Genomic DNA, 12,709 nt, shown 5'->3' with positions numbered 1-12,709 from the left:
ATGACACAATAAACCAGATAGATGTAATTGATATTTGTAAAACATTCCACTCAAAAGTGGCAGAATACTCTTTCTTCTCAAGTGCACATGGAACATTCTCCAGGAACAGTCACAACTTAGGTCACAAATCAAGCCTCAGAAAATTTAAGAAAATTGAAATCATATCAAGCATATTTTCTGACCACAACGCTATGAGACTGAAAATCAATTACAGAAAAAAACTAAAAAACACATGGAGGCTAAACAGTGTGCTACTAAATAACCAAGAGATCACTGAAGAAATCAAAGAAGAAATTAAAAAATACATAGAAAAAAATGACAACGAAAACACGACGACCCAAAACCTATGGAATGCAGCAAAAGCAGTTCTAAGAGGGAAGTTTATAGCAATTCAATCTCACCTCAAGAAACAAGAAAAATCTCAAATAAACAATCTAGCCCTACACTTAAAACAACCAGAGAAAGAAGAACAAAGAAAACCCAAAGTCAGTAGAAGGAAAGAAATCATAAAGATCAGAGCAGAAATAAATGAAATAGAAATGAAGAAAACAACAGCAAAGATCAATAAAACTAAAAGCTGGTTCTTTGAGAAGATAAACAAAATTGATAAACCCTTAGCCAAACTCATCAAGAAAAAAAAAAAGGGAGAGCTTCCCTGGTGGTGCAGTGGTTGAGAGTCCGCCTGCCGATGCAGGGGACACGGGTTCGTGCCCCAGTCTGGGAAGACCCCACATGTCGTGGAGCGGTTAGGCCCGTGAGCCATGGCAGCTGAGCCTGCGCATCCAGAGCCTGTGTTCCGCAACGGGAGAGGCCACAACAGTGAGAGGCCCACGTACCGCAAAAAAAACAAAAGAAAAAGAAAAGAAAAAAGGGAGAAGATGCAAATCAATAAAATTAGAAATGAAAAAGGAGAAATCACAACTGACACTGCAGAAATACAAAGGATTATAAAAGACTACTACAAACAAATAAATGCCAATAAAATGGACAACCACGAAGAAATGGACAAATTCTTGGAAAGGTACAATTTTCCAAGACGGAACCAGGAAGAATTAGAAAATATAAGCAGACTTAACACAAGCAATGAAATTGAAACTGTAATTAAAAATCTTCCAACAACAAAAGTCCAGGACCAGATGGCTTCACCGGTGAATTCTATCAAACATTTAGAGAAGAGCTAACACCGATCCTTCTAAAACTCTTCCAAAAAACTGAAGAGGGAGAAACACTCCCAAATTCATTCTACGAAGCCACCATCACCCTGATACCAAAAACAGACAAAGATGTCACAAAAAAGAAAACTACAGGCCAATATCACTGATGAACATAGATGCAAAAATCCTCAACAAAATACTAGCAAACAGAATCCAACAGCACATTAAAAGGATCATACAACATGATCAAGTGGGATTTATCCCAGGGATGCAAGAGTTCTTCAATATATGCAAATCAATCAATGTGATACACCACATTAACAAATTAAGCAATAAAAACCATATGATCGTTTCAATAGATGCAGAAAAAGCTTTTGACAAAATTCAACACTCATTTATGATAAAAACTCTCCAGAAAATGGGCATAGCAGGAACCTACCTCAACATAATAAAGGCCATATATGACAAACCCACAGCAAGCATCATACTCAATGGTGAAAAACTGAAAGCATGTCCACTCTCTCCACTCTTATTCAATGTAGTTTTGGAAGTCCTAGCCACAGCAATCAGAGAAGAAAAAGAAATAAAAGGAATAAAAATTGGAAAACAAGAAGTAAAACTGTCACTGTTTGCTGATGACATGACACTATACATAGAAAATCCTAAAGATGCCACCAGAAAACTACTAGAACAAATCAATGAATTTGGTAAGGTTGCAGGATACAAAATTAATGCACAGAAATCTCTGGCATTCTTATACACCAACAACAAAAAATCAGAAAGAGAAATTAAAGACACACTCCCATTCACCACTGCAACAAAAGAATAAAATACCTAGGTATAAACCTGCCTAAGGAGGCAAAGGCTTGTACTCAGAAAACTATAAAACACTGATAAAAGAAATCAAAGATGATGTAAACAAATGGAGAAATATACCATGTTCTTGGATTGGAAGAATCAACATTGTGAAAATGACTATACTACCCAAAGCAATCCCTATCAAATTACCAATGGCATTCTTCACAGAATTAGAACAAAAAATTTTACAATTCGTATGGAAATACAAAAGACCCTGAATAGCCAAAGTAATCTTGAGAAAGAAAAAATGGAGCTGGAGGAATCAGGCTCCCCAACTTCAAACTATACTACAAAGCTACAGTAATCAAGACAGTATGGTATTGGCACAAAAACAGGAATATAGATCAATGGAACAGGATAGAAAGCCCACAGATAAACCCATGCACATATGGGCACCTAATTTATGACAAAGGAGGCAAGAACATACAATGGAGAAAAGACAGCCTCTTCAATAAGTGGTGCTGGGAAAACTGTACAGCTATATGTAAAAGAATGAAATTAGAACACTACCTAACACCATACACAAAAATAAACTCTAAATGGATTAAAGACTTAACTGTAAGACCAGACATTATAAAACTCTTAGAGGAAAACATAGGAAAAACACTCTTTGACATAAACCACAGCAAGATCTTTTTTGACCCACCTCCTAGAGTAATGGAAATAAAAACAAAAATAAATAAATGGGACTTAATTAAACTTACAAGCTTTGCACAGCAAAGGAAACAATAAACAAGACCAAAAGACAACCCTCAGAATGGGAGAAAATATTTGCAATTGAAACAACAGAAAAAGATTTAATCTCCAAAATATACAAACAGCTCATGGAGCTTAATATCAGAAAAACAAACAATCTAGTTAAAAAATGGGCGGAAGACCTAAATAGACTTTTCACCAAGGAAGCCATACAGATGGCCAGGAGGCACATGAAAAGATGCTCAACATGACTAATTATTAGAGAAATGCAAATGAAAACTACAATTAGGTATCATCTCACGCTGGTCAGAATGGCCATTATCAAAAAATCTAGAAACAATAAATGCTGGAAAAGGTGTGGTGAAAAGGGAACCCTCTTGCACTGTTGGTGGGAATGTAAATTGACACAACCACTATGGAAAACAGTATGGAGGTTCCTTAAAAAACTAAAAATAGAACTACCATATGACCCAGCAATCCCACTAGTGGGCATATACCCTGAGAAAACCATAATTCAAAAAGAGACATATAGGACTTCCCTGGTGGTGCAGTGGTTAAGAATCTGCCTGCCAATGCAGGGGACACGGGTTTGAGCCCTGGTCCAGGAAGATTCCGCATGCCACAGAGCAACTAAGCCTGTGCACCACAACTACTGAGCCTGCACTCTAGAGCCTGCCAGCCACAACTACTGAGCCTGCATGCCACAACTACTGAAGCCCACGCATCTAGAGCCCATGCTCCGCACCAAGAGAAGCCACCGCAATGAGAAGCCCAAGCACTGCAACAAAGAGTAGTCCCTACTCACTGCAACTAGAGAAATCTGCATGCAGCAATGAAGACCCAATGCAGCCAAAAATAAATTAATTAAATAAAAAAAGAGACATGTACCACAATGTTCATTGTAGCAACCTAAATGTCCATCAACAGATGAATGGATAAAGAAGATGTGGCACATATATACAATGGAATATTACTCAGCCATAAAAAGAAATGAACTTGAGTTATTTGTAGTGAGGTGGATGGACCTAGAGTCTATCATACAGAGTGAAGTAAGTCAGAAAGAGAAAAACAAATACCGTATGCTAATGCATATATATGGAATAATAAAAAAAAAAGAAATGGTATGGATGAACCTAGTTGCAGGGCAGGAATAAAGAGGTAGACATAGAGAATGGACTTGAGGATGTGGGGTGGGAGGGTGAACCTGGGGCAAAGTGAGAGTAGCATTGACATATATACACTACTGAATGTAAAATAGTGGCTGGTGGGAAGCAGCCGCATAGCACAGGGAGATCAGCTTGATGCTTTGTGACCGCCTAGAGGGGTGGGATAGGGAGGATGGGAGGGAGGCTCAAGAGGGAGGGGATATGGGGACATGTGTGTGCATATGGCTGATTCGCTTTGCTGTGCAACAGAAACTAACACAGTATTGTGAAGCAATTATACTCTAATAAAGATCTATTTTAAAATTAATTAATTAAAAAAAAATAGGCCACTACATCTGGGCTTGGACTCACACAGTGTCCTCTGCCCAAGAGGACCTATCACTGATCATCAAAAACCCGAACTCTACCTTTCCTCCAAAATCCAGCTCAGTCATGAGTCTTCATTTTCTTCGGTGATAATGATGTGGTTATGAGTCCTTGTTTTTAAAAGATGCATGCCGATTATTTAGGAATAAAGTGTCATGATGTCTACAACTTACTCTCAAATGTTTCTGAAAAATATGTAATATGTATATTATATGTACATATGTATGTATGCATGTATTTTTAATACATAGAGGGAAAGCAAACATACCAAAATATTACTAAATGTTGAATCTCACTGAAGGGTATATGGGTGTTCATTTTATAATTCTTTCCCTTTTTCTGTCTGTTTTAAATTTTTCACAATCAAATGTTGGAGTGAAAAACAGCTCCAATTCTAACTCCTCCACAAAGCCTTTCCTGAATTAGCTGAAATAATTCCTCTGAATTCCCACAGCTCTTATGTACTCTGTGTTTATCATTTTCTACCTTGCATTACAGTTAAGTACTCACATAGTGGGTCATAAAATTGCTAAGGCAACACTCAGCTATGCGGAGAACATTTGTTCTAAAACTGCTCTTTATTTAGTCTACAACTTCTCTGTTCTTCCTCATGAGACCCCATGCAGCTGGAAGCAGGGAAAAAAATCAAAGTAAATTTTAGTCCAATCTTGTTATCTCAGATTGATCATAGAATTGAAACAGTTGCTTTAGGTAACTCAGTCACATTTGGATAAAGGCCAGACCTTAGATCTCCCCACTCAAGCTATACTTTCTCAGGATGGCATTTGGGTGGAAGAGAGAAATTGACTGGGTTCAGGAGATGTCACGGGAAGAGATCCTAAGATCAACTTACAAAACTGGCTGGTGATAGTATACCTGTCATGCAGACATTAACTCTACACCTGGCAATAAGATCCTTGAGGGATGTTTCAGTGCCTTGAGAATCGGTAGGAGGACGTTTTATCTTTGTGCCCAGAGGGCCTGGATCATGCTTTATACTTACAGGTTCTCCACAAACACTGATGTCTGCACTCCCTCTGGTCTTTTGCCTCTACCTCCACAGCGACCTCTGTTATCATCACCCGCCGAAATGTCACAAATTAATAAACAATTTGATATGAATAATAACTAACGTACTGAGGGTCTAGTATGGGCAAGGCACTGGGCCAAGCTCTTTACAAGGAATATTTCATTTAATCCTCACAATACCCAGCTGAGTTAGTACTATAATTATCTTATAATAAGGACAATCATTGGTCTTTTCATTGCCTGATGATTGAATTAGCCTTTCTTCGAACTCTCTGCAGGATTCACTCCTACGGACTATCATGTCATGTTTGAAACTCCCATTTTCTGTGACCTTTCAATTTACTTACCCAACCACCTCTCCTCCAGCCATATCAGTTTCCTTTCTGTCTTCCATAAATGCTGTAGGATTTCTGGCCCTCGTACCTTTTAAAATCGCCTTTTGCCTTCCCTCCAGTCTCCTTCATGCCCCTTCAAAATCCATTGTTAAGGACCAACTTTCATTCAAGCATTCAATACACTTTTAGGGAGCACCCACTTTGCACTCAAACCCATTGTCCTCGGCCCTAGAGAAACAATGTTAAGGAAAAGAAAGGCAGGCACGATCCCCACCATCACGGAATCCACAGTCTGGTGACTGTCTATGCTTTACTCTTACCCAGTTGTTCAAGCAAGAAACAATCTCTCTTGCACCTTCTTTCAAATCTGCATGGTATCTATACCACCCATTGGACACTCATCCAGTACGGCTCTGTAGAGTTAATCATCATATTCAGGGATTAGTTTGAGGATAACAATAATGACATCAGTAGCTTTCACTGAATGTCCTCTACTCCAGGCACTCACTCTACTTACATAGTCTCTAGTTTTCACGCTGACATTGCCAGAAAGGGGTGATTTTTCTCTCTTTAGCAATGAAGCACTTGAGAATCAGTGTTGATAAGTAAACTGCTCAAGGGCCCATAATTAGTAAATGACATTATCAGTGTGAGAACCCAGGTTCTCTAGCTCCAAAGGCTGTCTCCACAACACACCATATTGTCTGGACTTCTTTGTTGCATCATGCACAGAGGTAGTGAAGCATTAGTAAACAGTGAGGCAGGGTAATGGCAGGGAAAAAACGTGGTTTTGGAACTAAACAGCCACACCACTTACTGGTTATGTGGCTTTGGGCAGATTCCTGAACCTCTGTGTACTTTGATGTCCTCGTTTTAAAATCACTATTGTGAAAAATATATAAATAAAGCCATTTACCCCACATGGTTGCTGTCAGGATTAAATAAATGATAAATACCTAGAAAAGCACCATGTGTATAATTGGCTCCTTCTCTCCTCCCTTTGTTGATGCAGATCCTTTAGAAGTTTGCCACCTACCTTATTGTTGCTGATATAAGTTCCTAAGATTGATACTAAGGAACACCTACAGAAGGGCCTTTCGAGGACCTGCAAGTTTATTAAAGAGGCAGACACCTGGCACTGAGAGATAAAGGCAGTGCAGTTAAGAGGAGATGGAAAACCAATCTAGAAACCAGGCAATGGGAGGCGGTGTGGTTCCTTGTGTTAGGAAAGCTTTTCCAAAGCAGAGCCCTTGAAGCTTTTGCGTGTCAAAAACATTTTAAATGCTTTCCTCAGGTGCACGCATATGGTATTGCTTCTGTGGCAAAGAAAGCCTGGTCTTGTCAAAATGCTATTGATTTTTTCAGAAGGAATCTCAAGACCGCATTAATGAAACCTTACATACAAGCTCAAAAGCCCACTCTTTTTTTTTATAAGCTGTCTACCCACTCTAGGACATAGCATAGATAATAAACTAAATTTTCATGCTTATTAAATTTTTACTAAATACTCTGAGAAAGTACATCGATCACTTCATTAATCTTTTTTTTTTAAAGCCCTATGAGGAGATTATTATTTTGTACGTTGCAGGTGAGGAAACTGAAGCTCAGAGAGGTTAACTGTCTTGTGCAAGATCACACAGTTAGAAATTGGTGGTGAGATTTGAGCTGATTCGGTCATTTAGTCAATAAATACTTACTGAATGACTGCCAGGTCTATATGACTCTAAAGCTAATGTTCTTTCCACTATCTAATTCTTCCTAGTAAAATAAGTTATATAATAGTATTCTTATTATTAATAATATTCTCTCAAAAAGTGAAGCAGTTTGGCCTTATGGCTCAGGAAAAATAATCAGGCTGATTGTCCTGGCGAGGCAAGTATCCACATGGCTCAACATTACTCCACGTGTTTCCCTTTCAAAGGTGGATGCTTAAAAAGAACGGTCTTCTACAATCAGAAGTGTCATTCTCAGACAAGTATATGGAAGTATCTGTGCTTGACTGCTTATAAGACTTTGTGAGGATGATACACTTCACAATGTTTACTTATTAGAAAGTTGGAAAGAAGCGAAGATAAGTACGTGCAACTCACTTAAAGAGGGAAAATCCAAGCGTCACAGTGCCTTGCATCTATAAAGGGTATGATCCTTTTCAGTGTACTGTAACATAAATAATGCCATTTTAGACTCATACCAAGTCTGTGAGATCCAGAAGGTGATGGTTGTTTTACCCATTCCTGAGGAAACTGAGGTTCAAGTTGTAAAGGTCACAGGTACTTTAGAAATGTCCAAGTTCACATCACTATTTAATGGCAGAACCGGGATTTCAACTTACATTCTATCCGCTCTTTCTGGTACGCAGTCTGCATTGGTTGAGATGAGCAAGGTTACATTGCAGTAACAAATGGCCTTCAGATCTCAGGAGCTCACAATAATAAAGTTTGATTTCTTGTTCATGTCCCTTGTCTCCTGTGGCTTTGGTCTACTTTGTGTTTACAGCTGGATGACATAACAGCCCCTAACTTTATATTAGGTAGTGATGGATAAAGTCCTTTTGGGTTTCCTTTCCTTGTACCATGACGTATTCTCTAATCAATGTGGTACCGATTAACATTTCAGATAGGATCAGCCTAGCAGTCATCTTACACAATGTAAAAATTAAATAATTAAATAAATGTAATATTTTAAAAAGCAACAGTTCTAAAGTATGCCTGTTGTGCACGAATCCTCCTGCATCTGCAATGAAAGCAACTTTTGCTCTGGGAATAAACTTTCTGTTGCTGGCAGGAGAATTGGATAGCAACACTGACGCGATCCTGTGAATGGGCGTCAGAGTGTTATATTTGAATGTGTAATGAATAAACATTGGCAGAAACCCCCTTTGCCATGTGACTTCAAAACAAACGCCAGTCAGTAGGCAACTACCAGCTGTGCCGAGTAGGAAAAAAAAAAAAGCACTCATACACTCTCCTTCAGTGAAGCAAAAATCCCCTGCCGAAATCACCTCCCTCAAGAATGCAGGGCACAAGTGGATTCTCACATGTGTTTGAGCACACAACCCCACCCCTGGAAAGTCCTCCTGGCAGAGCCATTTAAGCAAAGTTCAGAGGAAGACAGAAGTAGGACATGAAACAGAGGTCAGGCATTCACAGAATCTTGCCTTCTCTTGAATCAACTGGCAGCTTAAAAAAAAAAAAAGGAGCATTTAGCAAGATTTAAAGGAGCTGATTTCTAATGTTGGCTGACTTATAATGTCCCTTACAATTCTAAGATCCCATGATACTGTAAATTTCTGGGATGAGGAGAAGCAAATCTATTTTCTCCTTTAAGTACAGAAAAGAAAGAGGAAAAGGATATGCTTTATATAATAAAATTTAACAGGGAACAACATTGAAAAAAATGTTCTAGGAACTATAAAGTTGTCTTGCGTTAGGCAATCTGCATATAAAATTCTGTTCCTTAAAATTGCTTTGGCATTGAGTCCAGACTTGATTTGTAGAAGTGACACTTCTCTAATACTTCTTTGAGAGCAGTGAGGGGGGAGAAGGAATGCCCTCACTTAGAACTTTACCTTAGACTTTTTGTAAAGGTCACCAAAGGGAAAACTCATAAAGAATCATTGCTCTTTAGTCACTTCCAAGTATGAGACACGTTGTCCTCGGATAAAGGCGAACCATTATTGCATGTCACATTTTAGATTAAATAATTAAATTGCTATGCCTTGCTTTTTTTCCTGTGACTTTAAATAGAATTTATGTTGAAATGAACCTAGATTATTAGGAAATGTTTCTGAGTACATCTAATTTTGCTTTTCTAAAATGCTTATATGTAACTCTATAATTTCACTGGCATAATTGTTGCTAACAAGTCTCCACAACTGATATGCACATTTCAATGTAGCTGTAAGAAAAAATGGGTCTCAGGTACCAAAATGCAAAAATAGGATATATGAGTGAAAGAAATTAAGGGGGTAAAAGATATATTAACTATTTCTTCTCTGACAACCAACCTAGTCACCTGCTGATTCTCTAGCTACTTTCTATAGAAAGAGTAATTGGGCAGGAGATGTGTAGACTCTTTTGAGTCTAACTGGACACGAAGAAAATCCTCTGATGGCTGATAGAGGTAACTAGTACAAGAGAGGCATTCATGAGAGAAGACTGTGGTTCATTTTGAAAAGAGAGTGTGAATTATAGTGTCACAGGATCAAAAGGTTTGAAAGGGAGTGCTGGGGTGATGGGATCTTAAGCATAGCTTTCTTCCCTTTCAAACTAATTCAAATTTCTCTTTGACTCCTGAATCAAATGTTTGATGGGGCCTATGGGTAGTAGTAGACTTCAGTGAAACTATACAGAGAATCAATAATTATATACATACATACCTATATGAATACGGGTATACATATACACACTTACATATATGTGGGGATATATATAAATATATATGGATATATATCTATATATATACCTATATGAAGATATACCACACACACACACACACACACACACACACACACACACACACACCATACATACTTATACCTATATGGATATATATATATACATATGTGTGTGTATATATATATATATAGATGCACACATATATATGGGTATATATACACACATACTTACAGATCTTCCTCAATTTATGATGGGATTACATCCTGATAAACCCATCGTAAATTGAAAATGTCATAAGTCAAAGATGCATTTAATACACCTAATCTACCAAACATCAACAGCTTAGCCTAGCCTACCTTAAACATGCCCAGAACATTTATACTAGCCTTCAGCTGGGCAAAATCATCTAACACAAAGCCTATTTTGTAATAAAGTGTTGAATATCTCATGTGATTTATTTAAAGCTGTACTGAAAGTGAAAAAACAGAATGGTTGTAAGTGTATCGATTGTTTACGGTTGTGATCCTAGGGCTGACTTTGAGCTGCTGTTGGTGCCCAGCATCATGAGAAAGCATCAGACCACGTATCACTAACCCAGGAAAAGATCAAAATTCGAAGTACGGTTTCTACTGAGTGCGTATCGCTTTTGCACCATCGTAAAATCAAACCATCGCAAGTTGGGACCATCCGTATATGAATATACGTATGTGCACACACATTTGTATATGTATTTGAGTGTTATGGCACAGTTATTCAACTGCATTTAAAAACAATTGAACCCCAGTCTTAAGCCAGCTACAAAAATAAATGACTGAATTAAAGACAACTGTAAAAAAATACTTTCAAGAAAATCTAGCACATTATATGTACATACATATATGTACAATCTGCTGGTGAAAGGCAACTTTCCTGATCAATGCATTTCTTGACCAAATACAGAAGCTATAAAGAAAAGGTAAACACACTTGATCATATAAGAATCTAAAATCTTTTTTTGGCAAAAGAAAGTTTTTCTTACAAGGTAAATAGACAAAGGATAGGTTCGTAAATATTTGTAACATAGACGACAACAGTTTTTTGTTTTGTTTTTAACAAATTGACAAAAATAGACAAACTCATGGAAAAAATGGATAAAGAAATAGGAAATTCACAGAGGAACAAACGCACATGGCCAACAAGCAAATGAAAACTTGCTCACATTAAATCAGTCAGGGAAATGCAAATTAAAATAACAATGATGTATCTTTACACCCATCAGACTGGCAAAAAAGTTGAAATGATCAATAACCTCTACTGGTGATGGTTATGCGGAGAAATGGTTACTCATCCACTGCTGAAAAAAATTTAGCTGTTAAAACTGTTTTGGCAAGGCTTTTAGCAGCATATATAAAAAATTAAACATATACCTGTATGTGCCATTCAACACTGCAATCTCCTCTTGAAAACTCAAAGATAATCAGCGCACAGGGGCAAATGTAACAGGACACTTATAGTAGCAAGAAAAGGAAAGACGGACAGGGATCAAAGAAAATGTTCATCAGTGAGAATGTCTAAATAGGTTATAGCTCACCCACACCATGGATTATTATGTAGCCATTCCACAGAATGAGTTACAACTGAATAGACACTTTGGAGGGATTTCTATACAGTTACACCATAAGTGAAAAAAATAATAAGACACAAAAAATGTGCATTATTCAATGCTCATTAAACAAAAAATAAACAAACCTCCCCCTTACATATGTGTGAATAAAATGTGTATATGTGATTATATGAGCAAGGGGAAAAATTGTAGAAGCACATATCAGGTCACTAACAATAGATACATGACAGAGAGGTGTGCAGAGGGATGCAAAGGAGAAAAGAGGGAATTTGAAGCTAAACATCAAGAAGAAAACAAAACTAACTCTACTCAATATTTTGTAATAACCTATAAGGGAAAAGAATCTGAAAAAGAATAGACATATGTGTATGTATAACTGAATCATTTTGCTGCAACCTGAAACTAACACAACATTGTAAATCAACTATACTTCAATTATAAAAAAGAAGACTTCTCTAAATAACAGATAAATGTGTGTGTGAGATAACGTGTGTGCATTTATGCAAAACTATATACATTGTATATGAAAAAGTATAAAAAGAGTGAAAAGCTATTTCAAAAGCAAGCTCAAGACATGATAATATTAATGATAATATAAAATCTAATACTTATTGAACCCTCACTATTGACAGACAGTGTCCTAAGCAGGTATTGACTCATTAATCCTCACAATAACCCTACAATGGAGACATTAATATCTTTATTTTCTACAAGAGAGGAGTCCCACTTACTCCTCCATAACTTGAGAGCTGAACATTTGAAAAATTCAAATAAAATCAACCGTCTCATTTGCTTCTTTAGTGATCTTGGTTTGTTTTCTTTAGTGTCTGGACCTAGAAGATGGTATTCAACAGGGTACCATCAATAAAGCTATAGCTGCCCAGCGAGCCAAGGTTGGTGTGAGTCACCTAAATCAAGGGCAACTGTCTTCATCGTTAACTTCTTCCATCATTCATTCATTCGACAAGGAACCACTGAACAACTGCTGCCCAGTGGTGGCCGTGACAGCCTCTGAGTGGTTGATAGCTTACGATGGCTAACAATTCCCATCACCTGGTGCATTTTGACCTCTCGTCCTGCAACTGGGTGGGAAAATGATCTGGCT

This window comes from Tursiops truncatus, chromosome 11 (assembly GCF_011762595.2).
Source record: "Tursiops truncatus isolate mTurTru1 chromosome 11, mTurTru1.mat.Y, whole genome shotgun sequence".
NCBI classification, from domain to species: domain Eukaryota; kingdom Metazoa; phylum Chordata; class Mammalia; order Artiodactyla; family Delphinidae; genus Tursiops; species Tursiops truncatus.
Note: the sequence above shows the minus strand (reverse complement) of the source record.